The 27795-nt window shown below is 42.2% G+C and overlaps 1 pseudogene; it reads left to right on the top strand.

Moving 5' to 3' along the window:
* The first annotated feature begins 3733 nt into the window (after positions 1-3733).
* On the top strand, positions 3734-3851 carry LOC124551607 (annotated as a pseudogene).
* The last annotated feature ends 23944 nt before the right edge of the window (positions 3852-27795 follow it).

Raw genomic sequence — 27795 nt, 5'->3', positions numbered from 1 at the left:
TATTCTGGGTAATCAAACATTTCCAATTGAAAATGATGCAGGAGAATTTTCATTGGCACTGCAGAATGCGGCTGAGAATTGTCTTCAAGAAGAAAACGCACGACAGTTACGTAATGTTGGCTGCATAGCTTCAGGCGAAATTTCTCACCAGGCTCTTGTACTTGGCGTGAGACACTATTGTTCTAGGTATCTTCATGTGCCCGCTGTGTGCTCAGAACTAAAAAGAACGACGTAACACGATCGATGGGCATACTACAGACACTGGCCAACACACCTATGCAACACTTCATCGGATTTTCAGTGTGGTTTATATTTCGCGACCGATCATCCCTTACTTCCCGTATAACCCTCGTATTTTACGTTAAATACGTAAATCCCTTATGGTTGGAAACACAAAACCCTAATTGTGTTTGCTTTTATTAGTTTAGGATAATTCACCCATACACTAATGAAATAGTCAAAAGCAATTTTTTCTCCTAAAGTGTGTGTAGTACAATGATATAATATTCTATATACCTTCAGTGATATATGTGGCCGGCCGGGGTGGTCGAGCGGTTCTAGGCGCTACAGTCTGGAACCACGCGACCGCTACGGCCGCAGGTTCGAATCCTGCCTTGGGCATGGATGTGTGCGATTTCCTTAGGTTAGTCAGGTTTAAGTTGTTCTAAGTTCTAGGGGACTGATGACCTTAGAAGTTGAGTCCCATAGTGCTCAGAACCATTGGAACCATTTGATGTATGTGGATACTGTATGCAAAACAAATACCGAGTAGAGTTAGTAGTAAGAATAACTAAGTTAAAAGTGATAGTCGATAATAAAGTTTTGTACGCTATAAACTGTTTTCCTATCATTATTTTTGGGCTGCAAACGAGAAAAATTTCGAGAAAGTTCGAAGTACGAGGTGCGGCTAGAAAAAAACCGGACTGATGCTGGAAAAAACATTTATTTACAATTATTTACAATTTCATGTTATCTCCTTCAATGTACTCTCCTCCTCGGTCTCTACACCGCTCCATACGAATTTTCCACTGTTCATAGCAATGCTGCAGATCATTCTCGGTAAGTCCATACATTACTTCCGTCGCTTTTTCTTTTACTGCTTCAACAGTCTCAAATCTAGTTCCTTTCAAAGCTGACTTGACTTTAGGGAGAAGAAAAAAGTCACAGGGGGCCAAATCAGGTGAGTAGGGTGGATGATCTAAGATGGGAATGTTATGTTTTGCCAAAAACGTCTTCACTGACAACGCACTGTGAGCTGGGGCATTGTCTTGGTGAAGGATCCATGACTTTTTTCTCCACAAATCGTTCCGTTTTCTCCATACTCGCTCACGTAGGGTAGCCAGGACGCTAATGTAGTAATGCTGATTCACTGTTTGTCCCTCTGGTACCCAATCAATGTGCACAATCTCTTTGATGTCAAAAAAAACAATCATCACTGCCTTGAATTTCGATTTTGACATTCGTGCTTTTTTTTGTCGTGGAGAACCAGGAGTTTTCCAATGCATCGATTGGCGTTTAGTTTCGGGATCGTAAGTAAAAAACCACGATTCATCGCAAGTAATAACATTTTGTGAGAAGGTGGGATCACTTTCAATGTTTTCCAGGATGTCAGAACAAATCATTCTTCGGCGTTCCTTCTGTTCAATTGTGAGACACTTTGGAACCATTTTTGAACACACTTTGTTCATGTTGAAACTTTCATGAAGAATCTGCCTAACACTTTCCTTGTCAACTCCTGTTAACTCAGACACTGCTCTGATTGTTAAACGGCGATCTTGTCGAACAAGTTTACCGATTTTTTCAATGTTTGCATCAGTTTTTGCTGACAATGGTCTGCCAGTGCGAGTGTCATCACTGGTGTCTTCGCGGCCATCTTTAAATCGTTTAAACCACCCAAACACTTGTTTTCGCGATAAACAATCATCGCCGTACACTTGTTGTAACATTACAAACGTTTCACTTGCAGATTTTCCTAGTTTGAAACAAAATTTGATGTTAACACGCTGTTCTTTCTGTACACTCAACATTTTCCGACGCACAGACAAAACGTCAACTACTTAAAACAGACGCCACGGGCAGACTGAGTGCAGGAGACAGATGAAACTCGAGCAGTAGGCGGAGCGAGAGTCACGTGACAGGCCACGCGACTTTCAGCCTTATTGCATTCGTTTTATTGTTTCACCAGTACTAGTCCGGTTTTTTTCTAGCCACACCTCGTATATTTAGTTTGTTACAAGTCGGTTGAAGTGCTGTCGCTGGCCGTCGTGGCCGTGCTGTTCTAGGCGCTTCAGTCTGGAATCGCGTGACCGCTACTGTCGCAGGTTCGAATCTTGCCTCGGGCATGGATATGTGTGATGTCCTTCGGTTAGTTAGGTTCAATTAGTTCTAGGTTCTAGGGGACTGATGACCCAAGGTGTTAAGTCCCATAGTGCTCACAGCCATTTGAACCATTTTGAAGTACTGTCACTGTCAAACGCTGGATCAGTAAAATATGGGTAATTTGCGTTCCTTTTTAAGAAAAGCTACCTTTTTGGCGCTTCTCAATGTTTATGACGTCATGTCTCCTCAACTGTGTGTCATACAATGATTTACACTGAGCTTATAGAAGTTATGGGACACCTCCTGACATCGTATTAGACCTCCTTTTGCCCGACGTGGCATAGACTCAACAAGGCGCTCCAAGCCCCATGCAGAAATGTTGAGCCACGGTGTTTCTATAGACGTCCATAATTCCAAAAGTTTCACTGGTGCAGGATTTCGTACACGAACTTATCTCTCGATCACGTCCCATAAATCTTCGACGAGATTCACGACGGGCGAACTGGGTGTCCAAGTCATTCGTTCGAACTGTCCAGAATGTTCTTCAAACTAATCGCGAATTATTTGGACCGGTGATATGACGCATTGTCATCCATAAAAATTCCATTGTTTAGGAACATGAAGTTCATGAATGGCTGCAAATGGTCCCTGATCGGTTCAGTTGGGCCAGAGAATCCAGTCCATTCCATGTAAACACAGCTTACACCATTATTAAGCCACCACCAGCTTGCACAGTGCCTTGTTGCAAACATCGGTCCACGGCTTCGTCGGATCTGCGCCACACTCGGACCCTACTGTCAGCTCTTGCCAACTGAAATCGGGACTCACCTGACCAGGCCACGGTTTCCCAGTCGGTTAGGTCCAACCGACGTGGTCACGAGCCCAAAGGGGCGCTACAGGTGATGTGCTGTTGGCAAACGCACTCACTTCGGTCGTCTGCAGGCATAGCCAATTAACGCCAGATTTCGCTGCACTGTCCTAACGGTTACGTTCGTCGTACGTTCCACATTGATTCCTGCGGTTGTCTCAAGCAGTGTTGCTTGTCTGTTAGCACTGACAATTCTACGCAAACGCCGCTTCTCTCGCCCTTTAAGTGAAGGCCTCGACCATTGCGTTGTCCGTGGCGAGAGGTAATGCCTGACATTTGGTATTCTCGGCACACTCTTGACAAGGTAGATCTCTGAATATTGAATTTCCTAACGATTTCCAAAATGGAATGTTTAAAGCGTCTAGTGCCAGTTACTATTCGGCGTTCAAAGTCTGTTGATTCTTATCGTGCGGCCACAATCATGTCGGAAACCTTTTCACATCTGTCACCTGGGTACGAATGACAGCACTGTCCTTCTGTACTTTGTGTAGGTCATACTACCGCCATCTGTACCCCATGATTTTCTGACCTGAGTGCATTTTCTGAGCCAACGATCTTGCCGCAGTGGTAACACCGGTTTCCGTCAGATAACCGAAGTTAAGCGCTGTCGGGCTGGACTAGCACTTGGATGGGTGACCAACTGGTCTGCCGAGCGCTGTTGGCAAGAGGGCTGCACTCAGCCCTTGCGAGGCAAACTGAGGAGCTGCTCGACTGAGAAGTAGTGGCTCCGGTCCCGTATACTGACATACGGCTGGGAGAGCGGTGTCCTGACCACATGTCGCTCCATATCTGCATCCAGTGACGCCTGCGGTCTGAGGATGACACGGCGGCCGGTCGGTACCGTTTGACCTTCATGGCCTGTTCGGGCGGAGTTTAGTTGTAGTTTTAGTGTATTTTCTGAGCCGGAGATTGCGGACTAACTCAGCATTTGCCTAAACGAACATGGAAAGCCTTCCAAAAAGAAAACACAAAAAAGAAAAAAACCCAGGCTTGGTTGCTGTACCAGGACAACACTGCGCGGATTCGATACGTCTCTCGCTGCGCGTTGCGCTGTACGAGTCACGCAGGTTGTCTCTTTGCAAATAATGTGGTCTAGAAAAACAAGTTCATAAAGGCTTGTAACAAATAGTGTGTCACTAAAATCTTCTCCACTATTTTGGTGGGTAACCCCAGTGCAACGATTTTTTAAGCGCGGATTCGATACGTCTCTCGCTGCGCGTTGCGCTGTACGAGTCACGCAGGTTGTCTCTTTGCAAATAATGTGGTCTAGAAAAACAAGTTCATAAAGGCTTGTAACAAATAGTGTGTCACTAAAATCTTCTCCACTATTTTGGTGGGTAACCCCAGTGCAACGATTTTTTAAGCGCATTTCTTTTACGTGGTAAGAGTAAGAACGTGAGAGCCTCTCTTACATTTAAACAGATGTTCCTCTAATTTCTCGTACATACTTACATCAAATTGGTCTTTATTGGTCCTTTCGATCACGTATTCCACAAAATGTACGATATGGTATTGGACAAGTCAACTTGTACAATTATGGGCTATATGGTATTATGAGAAACTAATGTGAAATGAGTTTGGACAAGAAGAGAATAGATGATTTCGAAATGTGGTGCTACAGAAGAATGCTGAAGATTAGATGGGTAGATCACATAACTAATGAGGAGGTATTGAACAGAATTGGGGAGAAGAGGAGTTTGTGGCACAACTTGACAAGAAGAAGGGACCTGTTGGTAGGACATGTTCTGATGCATCAAGGGATCACCAATTTAGTACAGGAGAGCAGCGTGGAGGGTAAAAATCGTAGAGGGAGGCCAATAGATGAATATACTAAGCAGATTCAGAAGGATGCAGGCTGCAGTAGGTACTGGGAGATGAAGAACCTTGCACAGTTTAGAGTAGCATGGAGAACTGCATCAAACCAGTCTCACGACTGAAGACCACAACAACAACAACAATGTGAAATGGTTGAGTGACTTATTAGAAAATCATGCCGTGGCATCACGGTCAATTGAGAAAACAATTTTGGTGTATAACAAGAAACAATCATCTTATACACAAACTAGCTGACAAACAGGAATTGCCCAGATATTCAAAATGGTTCAAATGGCTTTCATCACTATGGGACTTAACATCTGAGGTCCCCCTGGAACTTAGGACTACTTAAACCTTACTAACCTAAGGACATCACACACGTCCATTCCCGAGGCAGGGTTGCAACCTGCGACCGTAGCGGTCGCGCGGTTCCAGACTGTAGCGCCTAGAACCGCTCGGTCACAACGGCCGGCTGATATTCATTTTGCCAATTTTTTATTAGAAAAGAAAACCAAAAATGAACTGTGTTAGTAGGGTAACATCGAAAAAAATTTCGTGTACAAGTACTCGCGAAAACACCTGGCGTGCAAAGACATTTGCATAATGTACACGTGTATAAGTACAGTATCCAAATCAAGCGACATTGCTTCTGCACGCTGGGCAACGCCTCTTCATAGTTTTCATCGTTTCCACCTACAGCGTTCGCTCTTCTCAGTTGAGAGCTGCAAAAGTTCTGGCAGGTATCAGGGTTTTCCTTAAATTGACTCGACTATAGGGGTGTCTTACAAGGGAACGCCCCATCGCACTCCACACAGATTTAGCGGTAAGATGGCCCAATGGATAGACTATCAGAAACTGGACACGGATCAAATTGTTAGGCTCTTTGCCAGCTCAGTGCCGCCTGTGTTGTCGACTTGGCTTGTTCTGTTCATCTGGAGTGGCTGTTTTTGCTACCTCTGTTTTCTTCTCGTTTCGTTTTTTGTGATGGTAAGTTTAAGGATACAGGGTACTTTTTCGGCTCGATATTATGTGAAAATCAACACCTATTTCTTTCAGGCACTGTTTATAATGTGTATGTTTTACAGGTTTTTTGTTGATATCAGGTAACGCAGCACACTTTCTAAACAAATTAGAAGTAGTTTGAAAATTTTTGAACCTGTTTAGGGTTATTAAAAAAATTACAAAGAAATTGATGCAATTTTTTTTCCAGAAAGTTTCCTCAAATTGAGGTACCACTTAATCCGATGTTATACTTTTGAAGGAGTCCTAACTTTGACCAGATATGCATGACATGATGGCTGAGGTAGTAGACCTACTTATTTCCACCTATTATGTACATTACAACAATAAAAAATATCACATCTTACATTTCAATTTTTATAATTTTTTTCCTAATAAAAATGTTATTTTTTCTAAAATTTAGTTGATTCTGCAATAAAGCTTAGGTCTACTACATAAGTATGGACTATTTTAAGTTACAGAAAAAAATGAGAGCAATGCTTTCTAAACTTTAGGAAATATTTGTTTCTGGATTCTGAAAAATACAACTTCCAGGAAATGGCAAATAAAGATATGAGTTCAATTAAACTGTGCTTCAGAACATTCCTGGAGCATAGTCCTCATCCTGCAGCATTTCTTCATCTTCAAGCTTCCGCTTGACATTCCTTTTAGCACATTTTGCTTCTTTGGTAACTTTCTGCTTCACACACACGTTGTCTGTCACACACAACCAGTTGATCTTCCATATTAGAGACACATTTTATGCCTAAATTTCTCAGGACTTCCAACCTTCCTATCGCCCCATCATTGATATCACTGCATCTAGTACACCAATGTTTAATGTATTTAGTCCTACAAAAACATTCTTGGATAATCTTTCCCATATCCAATGGCTGAAACTTTCATTTTTATTCTGAGTGTCCCCACGAAGACATTTACTAAGCAAAACAGAGTCATTCGGGTCTCTAAATATTGGTTTTATTTCATTCATAACAGGCTCAGGAAGAGAATGCTTATGATGTAATATTTGAGCACTTTCGTTTGCTTCTTGGTAACCACATCAAGAATCTACATCTACATCTACATCTACATTTATACTCCGCAAGCCACCCAACGGTGTGTGGCGGAGGGCACTTTACGTGCCACAGTCATTACCTCCCTTTCCTGTTCCAGTCGCGTATGGTTCGCGGGAAGAACGACTGTCTGAAAGCCTCCGTGCGCGCTCTAATCTCTCTAATTTTACATTCGTGATCTCCCCGGGAGGTATAAGTAGGGGGAAGCAATATATTCGATACCTCATCCAGAAACGCACCCTCTCGAAACCTGGCGAGCAAGCTACACCGCGATGCAGAGCGCCTCTCTTGCAGAGTCTGCCACTTGAGTTTGTTAAACATCTCCGTAACGCTATCACGGTTACCAAATAACCCTGTGACGAATCGCGCCGCTCTTCTTCGGATCTTCTCCATCTCCTCCGTCAACCCGATCTGGTACGGATCCCACACTGATGAGCAATACTCAAGTATAGGTATCTGCTCCTTTAGGGCAAAGTCCGTGAACAGGGTGGTCATCTGTGGATAACTTATGAAAGTAGGTGACCCATACAGCTCTTCTCATTGCTGTAACACCATTCACAGGTGCAGTTCGTCTAGTGGTCAGTCCATAATAACTCTCAAGAAGGTCTATTTCGGTTTCTGTCAATGTGCCTCGGCCAGACAGAGATTTTTCCATCAGATAGCAACTTTACATTCATTTCTCTTTCTAGCTTCCTGAATGTAGCAGCCATCCTCTTTTGCACAAGTTCAAAACTTTCCAGTTTCGTCACCAAGGTAACACGATAGACATTGAACTCATTAATTTTACTGAAAGCTTTAGAGTCCCCAGCACCTAGGTACTTCGTATATCTAACGTTATAAACGGGCACCGACCTCTGAAATAGTTTTAGAGCTCCATCACACTCCATACCACCACTGTAACCACCATATTTCTTAGAACACTGATGTTGAATATGTCTTTCAGTGTTACCACGTCAGGTGTGGCAGTACTTAGATAAGCACTCAACATCAACACCTTTTCCATTCTCCAGAGACGTAGCACTTACAACACCATTCAAAGAACGATGTCAAATGTTGCCATGTCCCATCAGTGTGCAACAGCAATGTCCATGGTTCCACTAATATTTACAGTTTCTTCTACTGCACGTTTCAGAGATGCTTTAGATACAACTGTCAAGGCACCTAAAAGTATTTTTGTGTACTTTCTGAAGCTACTGGGAGGAGGAGGAAGGTCCATCAAACCACAAAACGTTTGAGCAGCCTTTTTTCCTTTTCCCATTGCATGCATTGCATACACTAACTTCAAATTCACACCATACGAATTATGCACAATGTTCAAAGTCATTTTCGAGATAGATTTATTGTAGGATCTACACAGAATAACTAATTTTGACGCTAAACCCTTCCTGCTACTTTGTTGTTCAGTTATTTCCAGACAGCCTACACCATCACATTGCTTACATTTCGCCAATTCTTTTATCAAAGAAGACAAGATGCCCACATCAACAACAACAAATCCACTAAAAACAGCGTCATTGTTAACACAAAAATCTGAATCACCAGGAGGCATGTGCTATGTGGGAGTTTCTTCCCTGAAGAACTGATACACAGGTTACTTTCAACAGTGTGGCTTGCTTTGTTTGTGGACTGGTTACCATGGAATTTCCTTTTATTCAGTTTCTTGATGGGTGGCATAGTTCGTATTTATTGCACTCTAAAGGATATGTACTTCCACAAATATATGTAGCACTTGGGCAACAAACATTCAGTAACATGTGAACAAACTGCTTCAGCGAAACAAAGTAAATACTAGCAAAGATAATCATTTACAGACACTAGAAACCTACACTGTTACTAACATATACAATGTATCATACATATAATCGATGGAAACACAAAGTTCACAGTTCTTTTCGAAATAATACTGGTTTCTGTAACAGAAATAAAGGGGGTGTAGTGGCATACATGAACGTAACTTTAAAATTTGGTATTATGGGTTATATTTCCTTTGAAACCTATAGTGTATATATCATTGTAATTAGGAAAGACTATAGAGTAAGATAGATACTAGGGGTAAGATAGATATTGCCTACAGGAAAATTAAAGAGAGCTTTGGAGAGAAGAGAACCACATGTATGAATATCAAGAGCTCAGATGGAAACCCAGTTCTAAGCAAAGAAGGGAAAGCAGAAAGGTGGAAGGAGTATATAGAGGGTCTATACAAGGCCTATGTACTTGAGGACAATATTATGGAAATGGAAGAGGATGTAGATGAAGATGAAATGGGAGATACGATAGTGAGTGAAGAGTTTGACAGAGCACTGAAAGACCTGAGTCGAAACAAGGCCCCGGGAGTAGACAACATTCCATTAGAACTACTGACGGCCTTGAGAGAGCCAGTCCTGGTGAGCAAGATGTATGAGACAGGCGAAATACCCTCAGGCTTCAAGAAGAATGTAATACTTCCAATCCCAAAGAAAGCAGGCGTTGACAGATGTAAAAAATACCGAACTATCAGTTTAATAAGTCACAGCTGCAAAATACTAAAACGAATCCTTTACAGACGAATGGAAAAACTGATAGAAGCCGACCTCGGTGAATATGAATTTGATTCCGTAGAAATATTGGAACACGTGAGGCAATACTGACCTTACGACTTATCTTAGAAGAAAGATTAAGGAAAGGCAAACCTACGTTTCTAGCATTTGTAGACTTAGATAAAGCGTTTGACAATGTTCACTGGAATACTCTCTTTCAAATTATATAGGTGGCAGGGGTAAAATACAGGGAGCGAAAGGCTATTTACAATTTGTGCAGAAACCAGGTGGCAGTTATAAGAGTCGAGGGGCATGAAAGGGAAGCAGTGGTTGGGAAGGGAGTGAGACAGGGTTGTAGCCTTTCTCCGATGTTATTCAATCTGTATATTGAGCAAGCAGTACAGAAAACAAAAGAAAAATTCGGAGTAGGTATTAAAATCCATGGAGAAGAAATAAAAACTTTGAGGTTCGCCGATGACATTGTAATTCTGTCAGAGACAGCAAAGGACTTGGAAGAGCAGTTCAACGGAATGGACAGTGTCTTGAAAGGAGGATATAAGATGAACATCAACAAAAGCAAAACGAAGATAATGGAATGTAGTCAAATTAAGTCGGGTGATGGTGAGGGAATTAGATTAGGAAATGAGACAAAGTAGTAAAGGAGTTCTGCTATTTGGGGAGCAAAATAACTGATGATGGTCGAAGTAGAGAGGATATAAAATGTAGTCTGGCAATGGCAAGGAAAATGTTTCTGAAGAAGAGAAATTTGTTAACACCGAGCATAGGTTTAAGTGTCAGGAAGTCGTTTCTGAAAGTATTTGTATGGATTGTAGTCATGTATAGAAGTGAAACATGGACGATAAATAGTTTGGACAAGAAGAGAATAGAAGCTTTCGAAATTTGGTGCTACAGACGAATGCTGAAGATTAGATGGGTAGATCACATAACTAATGAGGAGGTATTGAAGAGAATTGGGGAGGATTTTGTGGCACAACTTGACAAGAAGAAGGGATCGGTTGGTAGGACATGTTCTGAGGCATCAAGGGATCACAAATTTAGCATTGGACGGCAGCGTGGAGGGTAAAAATCGTAGAGATAGACCAAGGGATGTATACACTAAGCAGATTCAGAAGGATGTAGGACGCAGTAAGTACCGGGAGATGAAAGTACCCTGTATCCGTAAGTGAACAATGTGCAGCTGTGAAATTTTGTTTTATACTCTGTAAAAATAGTGCTGAAACTGTTTTAATGTTGAAGACAGCATACCAAGATGACGCTCTGGGAAAAATCAAGTGTGCGAGTGGTTTGCACATTTAAAAATGGCGACTTGTCGATGGATGACAAACCTCGTTCTAGACGTCCATCAAATGCCCGAATCGACGAAAATATTGAAAAAATTCGAGAGCTTGTCCTCACAGACCGTCGACAGAGAATTCATCAACTGTCAGAGATTAGTAAGTTGTCTTGGAGCTCGGTCCAGCGAATTTTAAGGGAAGATTTGAGAATGAAAAGGTTTGCTGCCACGTTTGCTTCTCGGGTTCTGACTAACAAAAAGAACGTCGAGCTGAAACATGTCCTGCTTTGGAACAACAGCTTGAAACTGATACAGATTTTCTGTCGAGGGTCATTATCGGTGATGAGTCATGGTGCTATGGTTACGACCCAGAAAAAAGGCAACAGTCAAACCAATGGATGACGTCATCGTCACCCCATCCAAATAAATGTCAAGTCAGATCAAATATCAAGACAATGCTGATTTGCTTTTTTTGATGCCAAGTGTGTAGTTCATTCAGAGTTTGTTCCCCCAGGTCAGGCCGTCAATCAGACCCTTTATTTGGAAGTTTTATGAAGATTGCGCAACAGTGTTCGTCAAAAAACATCCGATTTGTGGTTGACAGGAGACTAGTTGTTCCATCATGACTACGCACTTTTACATAGAGCCACCGCTGTTAGACAGATTCTTGTTAACAATGACCTGCTTCCACTGCCCCACTCACCTTACAGACGTGTTCACATTATTAGGTTAAACGATTATTTTTGAAGCTCTTAAGTTTCCTGGTGTAAAAATGGAGAGAAAAGTGTAATAACTGATTTGTTTTAATGATTTTATCGATGCCACGAAATTTCCCTTCCAAGCAACTCACAGATCACTGAATTTTTCACAGTTGGTAACATACGTCATTTTCCCTCCAAATCGTGCTGGCGTTAGTTGTCAGTGTACATGCTTTGAAACTGTGTTTACAGTAATGTTTTACGTTTCTGTGGTGTACTTCAGCTTGTTATTTATTCCATCAACTTCTTGCTACATTAACAAGACGTTATGTAGCTAGTGAACTTGCATGTTTTTAGCTATAGGAATTAATCGTGGAGTTTCTAAAGAATGTGAGGTTATGGGGAGGACAAAAAATGCTTCACCTTGGAAAGTTTCTGTTGTGGCAGCACTTCTGGCTGAAAATCGTTATACACAGCAAGAAATTGCTGATAGAATGAGAATATCACAGAAAACTGTCAGCAGACTCAAACCTTCAGTGCAGAAAGGTGGCGAATACAAGCCAAACAGGAAAGTAAAATCTGGATGTAAAAGAGAAATCAGTCCTTGAACAATGAGAAGACTTGCAAACATGGCAACAATGAACCATAAATTTACTTCTGCAGACACGAGCCATCAGCTGAAAGGTTTGGGTGTTGAAGTTTCGGCTGTGACAGTGAGGAGGGGACTGTTTGAATGTGGTTTAAAGGCATGCCGACCAAGGAAAAAACAGAAAATCACACCTGCTATGAAAACTAAAAGATTGCAGTGGGATAAACAACTTCAGGAACGGAAAAGAGAGGACTGGGCTAAGGTATGTGCAGTGATATAGTAAATTAAGTGGGTCTGATCTCTAAAATTAGGAGTTTTGGCTTGAAATTGTGACGTTTCATTGATACTGAAGAAATACACATTTGAATTTTGGGACTTTTGAGGTCTCCTAAGCTACTATTCCCAAGTTTTCTCACATGCAATTTTGTATACATGCTTCAGACGTGCTTCAGTGATGAGTCTTTATTCACTGTGATGGAAGAAAGCAGTCAGTATGTTCGTCGCAGACCTGGAGAACAATTCAAAGCTGAGTGTGTGCAGCAATGTGTACACCATCCAACATCCGTTATGGTCTGTAGTGCGATGTCCGTGAAAGGTCCTGGCAGATTATACATTGTTGAAGGGACAATGGGGGAAGAAGAATATAAAGAAATCCTTGAAAAGGAACTTTTTCCCCAAATAAATGAGTGGTTTCGCAATAAAGATGCCACTTTTATGCATGATGGGGCACCATGCCAAAAAGCCGGAAGTGTTTCCAAGTACTTGGAAGAAAAGCAACTGAAAGTGTTGCCCTGGCCAGGGAATAGCCCTCATATTAACACAACTGAAAATGTATGGGCTGTTGTGAACAGAGGGTAAGGAAATTTACAATAACCACCAAACAAGATCTCACGGAGAAACTAGAGGAAATCTGGCACCATGACAATTTCATGTGAAAAGTTAGTAAAAACTATGCCAAACAGGATAAAAATGTTGATTAAGAACAAAGGCATTCATACAAAGTACTGAATGAACAAATATAGTCTGTACGTGGATGTAAATGTGTAATAAATGTAGAGTTTTGGAATAAATGTCTTTAATAATTTGAACACTTTTTCTTATTCCCACCCATGAAAAGCGGCATAAAAGGACACTGCTTTGACAACATAGAAGAAGTCAAGAGAAAAACGTAGATGGAGCTGTCAGTCATTTCTGAAGACGACTGCATTAAATGTTTCAAACAGTGGAGACACCGCTGGGACAAATGTATTTGTTGTAATGAAGAGTAATTTGAACGAGATAAGGTCGTTTTGTAAACAATTAGAAATGATATAGCTTTTAAAAAATAATTCCGGTTTTTTTGGGTATCCCCTCGCACAGCATCCCCTTCATAATCATCGACTCGTATGATGGCAGTCTGGTTTCTGTACAATTTGTAAATAACATTGTTCTTCTTACATTTTTATCGGTGCTACCTTCAGAATTTCAAAGGGTGTAGTCCAATAAATCTACAGGTGCTATGGACGTTGGCTTGCCTTTCTAGCAGCCATCTAGGATAAGTCGTACCACGAGCAGTATTGCCTCACGTGTTCCCACATTTCTCCGGGAGCCAAACTCACGGCTTTTCTGTTTGCTTCCCGACTTAGCAAGCGGCGACCACCGACCTTAGTACGTGATATCAATTTCAACTTGATACACGCTTACTTTCCCAGGGAAAACGCACTCAAAGACGGAAATACAAACCGAAAAACGGATTAAAGGAACTCAGAGAAAAGCTGTTTTTTCGTCTTACTTAATTACAAATTAAACACTTTTCGTTACTTTCCTTCAATTGTACTGTGAAACCTTGTTTCTTTCCGCGTCTCGCGCTTGTAGGTCAACGCAAGTAATAATGACGCCATTTGACATCCGACGGCAGCGGAAAGACGGTCGTTGCCCCATACCGACATGTATTTAAATTTGTTTTAAAGATGTTCCCGATGTTCGAATCGATTCATTTAACTACCATTTTGTGCACAAAACTCTAAATATTGATTTAAGATGGAAAAAAATCGACTTCTTGAAGTAGATTCACTAGCAAGTGACCTTAAATTTTGCTGCATCTCGGAAGACCGCCTGTTCGGGATGGGGGCAATAGCAACCCCGGCTGGAATCCTGTAAGTCAGCCGGGGGTAGCCGCGTCGTCAAAGGCGCCTTGCCACGGTTCGCGCGGCTCTTTCCATTCGGAGGTTCGAGTCTTCCATCGGGCATGGGTGTGCGTATTGTTCTTAGTGAAAGTTAGATTAAATAGTGTGTAAGCCTACGGATCGATGACCTGAGCAGTTTGGTCCCCACTGGAACTTACCACAAATTTCCAATTTTTTCCCGCCAGTCACGGCTCCTTCACACCTGGGTGGAGCTGAGTGTTGTTTTCTTATTTTTTGGGTTCTGCAAAGCCACGCCTGTATTGATGTGGAATTGGACCTGCTACATCAATAGTGCCACGAACTGATTGTGTGTATGATCAGTGTAACTGATCGCTAGTTGTGTTCCAGGCCTTCCATGCAATTCTACGAGTATTCTCTGTTCTAAATTGAATCGACGAAATTAAATTTGTGACGTAATCTGTGTCAGAGTCAAGACACCCTTCGTAGATAAATACGTAAATGTAGTGTGTCTGGGCCTCTCGTCTGGTAGAACGTTCGCCGGGTGCAAGTCTTTCGATCTGACGCCACTGTGGCGACTTGCGCGTCGATGAGGGTGAAATGATGATGATTGGGAAAATCTCCAACCCAGCCGGGAATCGAACCCGGGCCCTTAGGATTGACAGTCTGTCGCGCTGACCACTCAGCTACCGGGGGCGGACACACTTTGTAGATGAGTATGCACTAATCATTACATCAGCAGGTGCTAATATTTCGGCTTCTAAATTACAGATAATTTTATGGAGTGTTAAGTTTGCAAGTTGTATGTGTAGTCGCTTTCGCGATTGGTTGAGCAGCCACTCGAACAGTTGTCTCCAGACACACAGTCTACAGACGACTGAACAGACATGGTTTATTCAGCCGAAGACCTGCAAGGTGCATTCCACTGACCCCTGGTCACAGGAGAGCCCGTGAAACCTGGTGTCAAGAACACAGTACTTGGTCATTGGAACACTGGTCCCAGGTTATTTTCACGGACGAGTCCAGATACAGACTGAACAGTGATTCTCGCTGGATTTTCGTCTGGCGTCAACAAGGGACCAGATACCAACCCCTTAATGTCCTTGAAAGGGACCTGTATGGAGGTCGTGGTTTGATGGTGTGGGGTGAGATTATGATTGGTGCACGTACAAAATGGTTCAAATGGCTCTGAGCACTACGGGACTTAACTTCTGAGGTCATCAGTCCCCTAGAACTTAGAACTACTTAAACCTAACTAACCTAAGGACATCACACACATTCATGCCCGAGGCAGGATTCGAACCTGTAGCGCCTAGAACCGCTCGGCCACTCGGCCGGCATGCACGTACACCCCTGCGCGTTTTTGACAGAGGAACTGTAACAGGTCAGGTGTATCGGGACGTCATTTTGGACCAGTATGTTCGCCTTGTCAGGGGTGCAGTGGGTCCCACCTTCCTCCTGGTGGATGATAACACACGGCCCCACCGAGGTGCCGTCGTGGAGGATACCTTGGAAGAGAAGATATCACGCGAATGGAGTGGCCTGCCTGTTCTCCAGACCTAAACCCCATCGAGAACGTCTGGGATGCTCTCAGTCGACGTATCGCTGCACGTCTTCAAACCCCTACGACACTTCAGGAGCTCCGACAGCCACTGGTGCAAGAATGGGAGGCTATACCACCTGATCCAGAGTATGCCAACCCGTCGTGCGGCCTGTGTACGTGTGCATGGTGATCATATCCCATACTGATGTCGGGGTACATGCGCAGGAAACTGTGGCGTTTTGTAGCACATGTGTTTCGCGGCGGTTTTCTTTAACTTATCACCAATACCGTGGACTTACAGATCTGTGTCGTGTGTGTTCCGTATGTGCGCATGCTATTAGTGCCAGTTTTGTGTAGTGGCACGTTGTGTGGTACAACATTCTGCAATTATCCTTAATTTATGAGCATGACTGTACTTGATGAATACAGTAATCTCATGAGGTTTGAAGCGTGTCGTGCAAACCCGAAGTTCCTCCTCGCTGTACCTGCTCTGTAGGTACTCTTTTAAACCTTGCACTCTTGTTACTACTTATGGAGCGTGTTAAGTTTCAAGGCCTTTTACTTATCAATATAGGCTGTTGAACCTTTCCTTTGGTCCACAGTCATTAGCTAACTCCACTCACTGTTAAACTTGCCTGTTTGATCCTTGCTGGTTGTGATAGCCGTCTGCGATAGTTGTCAGCTTACTTTGTATTTCAGGCAAGTGTATGTTTATTAAAGGTATTTGTCAACCTTTCTGCTGGTGTGTACCAGCTGGGAGTACCATTTATTTTGAATGTCCTCCCAACTTGTATTTGAGTAGTCAAATGGTTCAAATGACTCTAAGCACTATGGGCTATCTGAGGTCGACAATCCCCTAGGCTTAGAACTACTTAAACTTAACTAACGTAACGACATCATACACATCCATGCCCGAGGCAGGATTCGAACCTGCGACCGTAGCAGCAGCGCGGTTCCGGAATGAAGCACCTAGAATCGCTCGGCCAGAGCGGCCGGCATTTGGGCAGTCATATTTTTAATAAGGGTCATTATCAATGTTTCTGCTGGTGTATACCACTTTCGAGACACATTTAAATTGCATATCCTCCCAAACTAACTTGTATTTGGCGTATTGTATTTTTACAAAGGTTCATTGACACTGTTTCTGCTAGTGGGAGCCACATTTAAATCTCATGCCTTCCTAGCTTTACCTATATTTTGGAGGATTGTGTATTTTATTGCTTAAGGGATTTTTATTAAAGTTTATACTAGATCAGTTAGGATTACGTAGAAATGTTGGAACAACTGAGGCAATACTGACCCTACGCCTCATCTCAGAAAATAGATTAAAGAAAGGTAAACCTACGTTTCTAGCATTTGTAGACCTAGAGAAAGCTTTTGACAATGTTGACTGCAATACTCTCTTTCACATTCTGAAGGCGGCAGGGGTAAAACAGCGGGAGCGAAAGGCTATTTACCATTTGTAAAGAAACCAGGTGGCAGTTATAAGAGTCGAGGAGCATGAAAGGGAAGCAGTGGTTGTGAAGGGAGTGAGACAGGGTTGTAGCCTCTCCCCGATGTTATTTAATCTGTACATTGAGCAAGCAGTAAAGGAAACAAAAGAAAAATTCAGAGTAGGAATTAAAATCCATGGAGAAGAAATAAAAACTTTGAGGTTCGCCGATGACATTGTAATTCTGTCAGAGACAGCAAAGGACCTGGAAGAGCAGTTGAACGGAATGGACAGTGTCTTGAAAGGAGGATATAAGATGAACATCAACAAAAGCAAAACGAGGATAATGGAATGTAGTCGAATTAAATCAGGCGATGCTGCGGGAATTAGATTAGGAAATGAGACGCTTAAAGTAGTAAATTAGTTTTGCTATCTGGGGAGCAAAATAACTGATGATGGTCGAAGCAGAGAGGATATAAAATGTAGACCGGCAATGGCAAGGAAAGCGTTTCTGAAGAAGAGGAATTTGTTAACATCGAGTATAGATTTAAGTGTCAGGAAACCATTTCTGAAAGTATTTGTATGGAGTGTAGCCATGTATGGAAGTGAAACGTGGACGATAAATAGCTTAGACAAGAAGAGAATAGAAGCTTTCGGGATGTGGTGCTACAGAAGAATGCTGAAGATTAGATGGGTAGATCACATGAGTGATGAGGAGTTAGTGAATAGAATTGGGGAGAATAGAAATTTGTGGCACAACTTGACTAGAAGAAGGGATCGGTTGGTAGGACATGTTCTGAGGCATCGAGGGATCACCACTTTAGTATTGGAGGGCAGCGTGGAGGGTAAAAATCGTAGAGGGAGACCAAGAGATGAATACACTAAGCAGATTCAGAAGGATGTAGGTTGCAGTATGTACTGGGAGATTAAGAAGCTTGCACAGGATAGAGTAGCATGGAGAGCTGCATCAAACCAGTCTATGGACTGAAGACCACAACAAGAACAACAACACATTTTTAGGGACTTCGCAAGAGCCAAAGTCAGTGGCGTGACTTTTTAACTTTTCTGTATTTTGAATGGACATTATCTATTTGTTTAACGTGTTGCCGACAACGTGTCAGTACATCGCTTTCTTCGAGGTAATTCATAATGTTCGAGCACTGTCTGCGTTCCAAAATGCTGCTGCAAATCGAAGTCAGTGATACGGGTCTGTAATGCATCGGATCACTCCTAGTTCATTTCTTGAGTATCGGTGTGACATGTGCAACTTTACAACGGATTTTTCGTCGACGGGGCCGTTGCATACGATTGGTAAGTATGGAGCTGTTTTGTAAGGAGTGGTCAAATAAAAGTGAGACAGATGGAAAAAAATAGGCAAACTGCTTGTTACAGTTCGAACACGGTTGTTATTCAGCAACCGGATACTAGTTTCAGTATAAGATTAATCAGCCAACCGGCTGCACATAAAAGTTGGGTACATTGACCTAGGTTTCGACACCCACTAGTGGTGTCTTCATCAGAATGAGCTGTTGCTATATCGTACAAAATAATACATATAAAATCAGGTATGACAAAAACACATTAACCAAGATGACAGCGTTCATGACGCACAAAGGTTACTTAAGTAAAATTACATTGCTAAAAAGCAATAGACAGAATTCTGGAGCAGCTATGCTCAAGTCAAAAATAAAAAAAAAATACGTGATGGCCTTTGCCACGTGTGCCCAGCTGCGAACAACATCTGACTGGTCGGCCAAGTGGGTAACATTGCTGCCACGAAAAAAATACGAGTTGAGCTGCCTACCAGGCGCGCACAGTAACATGCGCCCGTTTCAAACATTATAGCAAAAGTAACTGGAAAAGACATTTAATTTAAAAAAACGAAATGTAAAGGGAGCTTAACGTCTTTTTGAAATTACACAGTAGTCAAGCAGATTAAGTATAACAGAGCTATCTCTTACGCTTTACAGAAATTACTATTATGTAAAGGACTGAATGACACAGAAAAAGTTTACAAACAGCTGCACAATCTAGACAATATTTGCATGGAGGTAACTTTAGCAGCACACATCAATGAGATTAGAAGAAAATAATGTTTCGAAAGCAAAAGCTGGAAAAATATAGTAAAAAAATAGATAAATAAAAATTCCGCGAGCAGTGGATTGAAACCATTGAAAAAATTTTTGTTGCCTAGTTGTAATTGCTCACTGAAGAGGAGGCCTTCGTTCTTAGAAATATGCTTGAAAATCTCTAGCTCTTCGAGTACATCGAGCCATTCTCTATGTAAAACGGAAATTTCTTCAAGGCGTTGCGGTTTATGTCCCGAAATTAGCAAATGATAAAGAAAAATAGAATTGTGTACATTAGTCACTCTTTTTCCTAACAAATTTTCTTTGCACCTGACAGTAAAAACCTTCCAGTTGGTCCTATGCAATAAACTGGACACGTATCACAAGTGATTTTATACACTCCTGAATTGTGTATCGGAGCAACTGTGGACTTGAAACTGTAGATGAGATTTCTTTGTAAATACTAAGATCGGCAGCTGTAAAATTATTGAAGAATTTCTCTTCCAGCAAATTAATGAAAATATCTGCCAGTGGGTTAACCAGTGCCAGGGTGTCGGGCTGATAGTATAATTTGACATTGAACATAAAATATCTGTATTTTACCAATACTCTTGGCAAACGAATTAGGTCAGTGATGTTCTCATCAGAAACATCTTTTTTAAAAGTAAGTAAGTTATTTTGTTTGAACTAGTACGTTAATATATATGTTTGTAATGTCTAATGAAAACAATTTAGTATACTGAACGCACTGCAGCTCTTTGATTTTACTGACAGAATAATTATTTCGAATACAAAGAATTTTTTTTTTATCGTGAAGAAATCTTGCTAACTCATTATATTCAGTGTTCATACTGTTTACAATCGGACGTACCGGATGGTGAGTTTTAGGTACTTCGCAGTGATAGACGGTAAATCATCGAGTAGAACAGAAGTGATATCTGGCGTTCCGCAAGGTAGTGTCGTAGGCCGTCTGCTGTTGCTGATTTACATAAATGATCTAAGTGATAATCTGAACAGCCCCCTTAAATTGTTTGCAGATGATGCTGTAATTTACCGACTAGTAAAATCATCAGACGATCAATCCCAATTTCAAAATGATCTAGAGAGAATTTCTGTATGGTGCGAAAAGTGGCAATTGGCACTAAACAAAGAAAAGTGCGAGATCATCCACATGGGTACTAAAAGAAATCCGATAAATTTTGGGTATACGATAAATCGCACAAATCTAAGGGCTCTCAGTTCGACTAAATAACTAGGAATTACAGTTACCAGCAACTTAAATTGGAAAAACCACATAAATGATATTGTGGGGAGGGCGAAACAAAGAGTGCGCTTTGTTGGCAGAACACTTAGAGGATGTGACAAACCCACTAAAGACACAGCCTACATTACCCTTGTCCGTCCTCTGCAGGAATATTGCTGGCGGTATCTGATACTTACCAGGTAGGATTGACGGAGGACATCGAAAAAGTGCAAAGAAGGGCAGCTCGTTTCGGGTTATCACGCAATAGGGGTGAGAGTGTCACTGATATGATACGCGAGTTGGTGCGCCAGTCACTGAAACAAAGGCGGTCTTCTTTGCGGTGAGACCTATTTACGAAATTTCAATTGCCACCTTTCTCTTCCGAATGCGAAAGTATTTTGTTGACACCCACCTACACAGGGAGAAATAATCATCATAATAAAATAAGAGAAATCAGAGGTCGAATGGAAAGATTTAGGTGTTCCTTTTTCCCACGCGCCATTCGACAGTAGAATGGTAGAGAAGTAGTATGAAAATGGTTCGATGAACCCTCTGCTAGGCATTTAAGTGTGAATTGCAGAGTAACCATGTAGATGTAGATGTAAACTGGGAACACAACTTAGGGGCCTGTGAATCCAAGCCGACCACAGTGGCCGAGCGGTTCTAGGCGCTTCAGTCTGGAACCGCGCGACCGCTACGGTCGCAGGTTCGAATCCTGCCTTGGCCATGGATGTGTGTGATGTCCTTAGGTTAGTTAGGTTTAATTAGTGCTAAGTTCTAGGCGACTGATGACCTCAGATGTTAAGTCGCATAGTGCTCAGAGCCATTTGAACCAACCATTTTGTGAATCCATATTAATAAGCTGTTTTTTATGAAACGGTTTGAGCAAATGCGTAGCACTGTTAATGGCTAGCCTAATTTCTCTATTATGGCGGTCGGATCCTCAATAGCACCGAAACATGATTCCCTTCAAAAAATTGTAAAGTTTTAGACAAACATTTGGTCCGAGTAGCAATGATTACAGCATTCCCTTTATCACACTTCGTTAAAACGGCATTGTTTTCTTTTAGCTTGACATTAATATTTTTAATCAATTTCTTATCACAATCATATTGGCAGGAGTTTTTAACTGCATGTTTCTCAAAATAAATATATTTTATACTACATTTCCATCTGACAGGTTAGGCATTACATTGTATATAAGTCCTTTCTCCAACAAGGCAGTTTCTTTTGGTGAAGACTCTATTTAAGTCTTATTCAGAATGATTTTTACGAATAAAAAGATCTAAAGATCAGGCAGTTTCATCTCGTGTCTTTTTGCAGTACAGCTCTTATAGTTATCAACCCGCCATAAATAAAAACCCAAAATGCATCAGTTTGAACATTAAAACATAAGCGAAAATTTTTTTGTACGAGAAAAAGGACAGATTAAACGAAGAGACCTATATTTTGTATCTTGGAGGCACTAAAATTTTTAGTTTACATTTCAATTTTCAAATTGCTGCATTTTTTGATTGCTGTGCAATTTCAAGAAGACATTACGCTCTCCTTGTATTTTGTTTTTTTAAAATTAACTGACATTTTTTGAATTATTTTTGTTGTAATGTTTCAAATGGGCAGAGATCACTTTCCGCGCCTGATAGGCGGCGCAACTCTTATTATTATTATTTAATAATAATAATTGTTAATTCGTCGCAGCAATGGAAGATAATGGGCCGACCAGTCAGATGTTGTTCCCAGCTGGGCACACGTGACAGAAGCCAGCACGTTTTGTTTTACTTTTGACTTGAGCATAGCTGCTCCAAAATTCTAACTATTGCTTTTTAGCAATGTAATTTTACGTTAGCCACCTTCGAGCGTCATGAAATCTGTCATCTTTGTTAATGTGTTCTTTGTCATACCTGATTTTCCATGTATTGTTTTATAGGATTTAGCAACTGTTCATTGTGGTAAAGATACCACTAGTAGGTGTCGATACCTATGTCAATGTACCTAATATTTACGCGCAACCGTTTGGCTGTTGAATCCTACACACATAAAAAACGTTTTGCATCACCCCAGTTCCCGGAACTCCTGAAGACAGACGTTGACTGTGGATATTGTATCACAGACACTGTCCCTTTAACTGCTCAGAAATGTCACTAAACCCGCTCAAAGATGTAAACAAACATCCATGAGCAACGCCTATTACACGGAGGGAGTCCGACAGACTATCACTTCCAGTCATTCCACCAGGATGGAGGTACACGGCTCGTGTTGTCTGTAGTTCAACCATGCCTAGACGGTCAATACCGCGGTTCGATCGCGTCCTCATTGTTACTTCGTGCCAGGAAAAGCTATCAACAACGGTAGTGTCCAGGCGTCTCGGAGTGAACCAAAGCGATGTTGTTAGGATATGGAGGAGATACAGAGAGAACTGCCAATGACATGCCTTGCTCAGGCCTCCCAAGGGCTACTACTGCAATGGATGACCGCTGCCTACGGATTATGGCTCGGAGGAACCCTGACAGCAACGCCACCATGTTGAATAATGCTTTTCGTGCAGGTACAGGACGTCGTGTTACGACTCAAACTGTGCGCAATAGGCTGCATGATGCGCAACTTCAGTCCCGACGTTCATTGCGAGGTCCATCTTTGCAACCACGACACCATGCAGCACTGAATAGATGGGCCCTACAAGATGCCGAATGGACCGCTCAGGATTGGCATCACCTTCCCTTCACCTATGAGTGTCGCATATGCCTTCAACCAGACAATCGTCGAGGCTTGTTTGGAGGCAACCCGGTCAGGCTGAACGCCTTAGACACACCGTCGAGCGAGTGCAGCAAGGTGGAGGTTCCCTGTTGTTTTGGGGTGGCATTATGTGGCGGCCGACGTATGCCGCTGGTGGTCAATGGAAGGCGCCGTAACAGCTGTACAATACGTGAATGCCATCCTCCGACCGATAGTGCAACCGTATCGGCAGCTTATTGGCGAGGCATTAGTCTTAATGGACGACAATTCGCACCCCCCATCATGCACATCTTGTGAATGACTTCTTTCAGGATAGCGACATCGCTCGACTAGAGTGGCCAGCATGTTCTCCAGACATGTACTCCTAGCCCTAAATTTTTTAATGAATAACCAGGTGACGTCCAACAAATTATTATAAATGTTAAGACAGTCGATATATCTTTGTTTCTTGCAGGTAACATATACGTCAATTTCGTTAGCCGCACCTGATTATTCATAAAAAAATTTTAAGTTTAGGAATACATGTTGGTACCAGTGTTAACAATTATGCATGACATACTATGGGGCATGCGCTCTCGAGGCTACAGCCAGTTCCAGTACAACATCCGTTGCTGGCGTACTGCGGTCGCGAAGTGGGGCCGAGTCTGTTTTCAGATAAGTTATTGCAATATGACGATGTATTACTATATTATAGTTTTTAGTTTTTGACGTACATTATGGACAAATCGCAGTTCCTTATATTTTGAAGAAAGTTGAGTTAACCCAAGTGAAACATAGGTAAAGCCAGGTAAACATTGCAACTGAGGCTGTTGTTAATTTAAAATTAATTACTATACAGTCTGGACTGCGAAACTTCCCTCTATTAAGTGACTTCAGGTGCTTCGCAACGACGAGGACGCCCTTTTCTAAGTTACTTATGTTGGCCTCTGTTCGTGATTCAAATTGCGGAATACTTACCTACTCCATAGCGTATAACGTAATCGAACAGTATTCGATTTCTTCGCCTTTTTATGTCCAGTGTTACCGCGTTTCCATATAGACAGCTCTCGTTGCAGTCTCCTTACAGACAAGAGCATCTCCTGCGACCAGCCTTACGTATCTCCTGACGTAATCTGCTAGTTGATCAGTGTGTATTGTAAACATTAACTCCCGAAATTAACTTTACGTCCGTGTATTTCTTCCCGTTAAGAGCGCCGAATTCAGTTCTATTTGCGAGGATATCCTGAATCCAGTCACAAATCTGGTCCGATACTCTGAAAGTTGGTAGGTTTTTCACTAAATGACAGTACTGAACTATATCGCATGCCTTCCGGAAGTCGAGAACGACAACATCAACCTGGGAGATTTTGTCTGTGGCTCTTGGAATTTAATGGACGAACAGAGCAACTGTGTCTATGGTTTGGGCAACCTTAAATTCCCTACCGCTGTTGTCCACTGAAGAGCCAAGGAAACTGATATAGGTAAGCATATTCAAATACAGAGGTATGCAAACAGCCAGAATACGGTGCTGCGGTCGGCGACGCCTATATGAGACAACAAGTGTCTTGCGCAGTTGTTACAACAGTTACTGCTGTCACAATGGCAGGTTATCAAGATTCAGGTGAGTTTGGACCTAATGTTACAGCCGGCGCACGAGCGATGGGACACAGCATCTCCTAGGTAGCAATTAAATGGAGAGTGTACCATGAATATCAGGAATCCGGTAAAACATCAAATCTCAGACATCACTGCGGCCGAAATAGATGCTCCAAGAACGGGACCAACGACGATTGAAGAGAATCGTTCAACGTGACAGAATACCAACCCTTCTGCAAATTGCTGTAGATTACAGTGCTGGGCCATCAAGAAATGTCAGTGTGCGAACCATTCAACGAAACATCATGAATATGGGCTTTCGAAGCAGAAGGTCCACTCGTGTATTCTCGACAAATGCACGACAAAAAGCCTTACGCCTCGCCTGGGCCCTTCAGCACTGATACTGGATTGCTGATGACTGGAAACTTGTTGGTTCAAATGGTTCAAATGGCTCTGAGCACTATGGGACTTAACATCTATGGTCATCAGTCCCCTAGAACTTAGAACTACTTAAAAACCTAACTAACCTAGGGGCAGCACACAACACCCAGTCATCACGGGGCAGAGAAAATCCCTGACCCCGCCGGGAATCGAAACCGGGAATCCGGGCGTGGGAAGCGAGAACGCTACCGCACGACCACGAGCTGCGGACTGGAAACTTGTTGCCTGGTCGGACGAGTCTTCTTTCAAATTGTTTGGACGTGTACGGGTATGGAGACTAAACCTCATGAATGCATGGACACTGAACGTCAGCAGGGAACTGTTCAAGCTGGTGGAGGCTCTGTAATGGCGTGGAGCGTGTGCAGTTGCAGATATGCGGCCGCTGATACGTCTACATGCGACTCTGACAGGTGACACGTACGTAAGCATCCTGTCCGATCACCTGCATCCATTCATGTCCATTGTGCATTCCGACGGACTTGGGCAATTCCAGCAGACAATGCGACACCCCACACGTCCAGAACTGCCGCAAAGTGGCTGCAGGAACACTCTTCTCAGTCTATCCGCCGCGCCGTAGGGTTTTTTATACTGTCTGTTGTAGGCGTGAGTTAACTCCGATAGTATGTAAAGGACTTTACTGGCTGCGCTAACTTACATTGGTAGAATTCTTTACGTCACACTTATTTCAGTCTATTGGGTTTGAGCCCGATTTGCAATTTTTAAAAATTATGTTTCCTGGATTTCTACGCACCATTAATTTCACTGCTTGCTGTTCTAAGTGAAGCCTTGAGGGCGTCCTTGTTTAAATTTCATTTATGTATTGCTTTATGAAACTAGCCTGAGGAATCTCGGCTTAAAATCAACCTATGTACACTGTGTACGATGAGTCTGGCTTTAGGAAAAGTAATGGGACCAGAGAGACAGTTAAGATTCTGTCGTTTATAACGGAAGCTGGACTTAAGAAAAATCAAGACACGTACATAGAATTTGTCGACCTGGAAACGGCGTTCGATAATGTAAAATAGTGTAAGATTTTCGAAATTCTGAGAAAAATAGGGGTCAGCTTTAGGGAAAGACGGGTAGTAAACAAGATGTACATGAACAAAGAGAGAACAGTAAGGCTGGAAGACCAAGAAGGAAATGACCGGATTGATGTGGATGTAAGACAGAGATGTAGTCTTTCGAACATACCCTTCAATCTATCCTTCGAAGAAGCAATGACAGTAGAAATTGGAAGGTTCAAGAATTTGATTAAAATTCAAGGCAAAATGATATCATTGTTAAGATTTGCTGACGACAGCGTTATCTTCAGTCAAAGGGAAGAATTACATGATCTGCTGAATGGAACGGTCTAATGAGTACAGAATATGGACTGAGAGTAAATCGACGAAAGACGAAAATAATGAGAAGCAGCAGAAATGAGAACAGCAAGAAAACATCAGTATTGATGATCACGAAGAAGACGAAGTTAAGCAATTCTGCCACCTAGGCAGCAAAATAACTAATGACGCACAGAACAAGGAAGACATAAAAAGCAGACTAGCACTGACAAAAAGGGAATTCGTGTTTAAGAGAAGTCTACTAGTATCTAACATTGACGATAATTTGAGGAAGAATTTCCTATAATGTACGTTTTGAGCACAGCATTGTGTGCTAGTGAAACATAGACTGTAGGAAAAACCGGAACAGAAGAGACTCAAAGTGTTTGAGATGTGGTGCTACAGAAGAATGCTGAAAATCGTATGCATCTTATGCATCCATAAGAAATGAGGAGGTTCTCCGCAGAATCGTCGAGGAAAGTAGTATATGGAAGACACTGAAAAAGAAGGACAGGAGGGTAGAACGTCTCGAGATAGAGGAAAATAACTTCCATGGTAATAGAGGGAGCTGTAGAGGGAAAAATTTGGAAATTTGTGGTAAAGTCTTATGGGACCAATGCCGAGGTCATCGGTGCCTAAGCTTACCCACTACTTAATCTAACTTAAACTAACTTACGCTAAGGTTAATACACATACCCATGACCGAGGGAGGACTCGAACCTCCGACAGTAGAGGGTAAAAACTGTAGAGGAAGATAGAGGTTGGAATACATCCAGCAGATAATTGAGGACGTCGGTTGCGAGTGCTACTCTGAGATGAAGAGGTTAGCACAGGGGAGGAATTCATGGCGGGCCGCATCAAACCAGTCAGAAGTCTGACGACAAAAAAAAGAGAGTGCGCTGCTACCTTTTTGTCTGTCTGAGATTTGCATTTCACTTGATCGTCTACGAAGGTCCAAATAATAATCTTCTGGTCTATATTTCGCTTTGTTTTGTAGTCGTTCCTTGTGTCTACTAATTTGCTGTGTTTACATGTGTTCAAAAAATGGTTCAAATGGCTCTGAGCACTATGGGACTTAACATCTGAGGTCATCAGTCCCATAGACTTAGAACTACTTAAACCTAACTACCCTAACGACATCACACA

The sequence above is a fragment of the Schistocerca americana genome, chromosome 9 (assembly GCF_021461395.2).
Source record: "Schistocerca americana isolate TAMUIC-IGC-003095 chromosome 9, iqSchAmer2.1, whole genome shotgun sequence".
Taxonomy (NCBI): Eukaryota; Metazoa; Arthropoda; class Insecta; order Orthoptera; family Acrididae; genus Schistocerca; species Schistocerca americana.
Note: the sequence above shows the minus strand (reverse complement) of the source record. Positions and strands in the feature narration are given on the sequence as shown.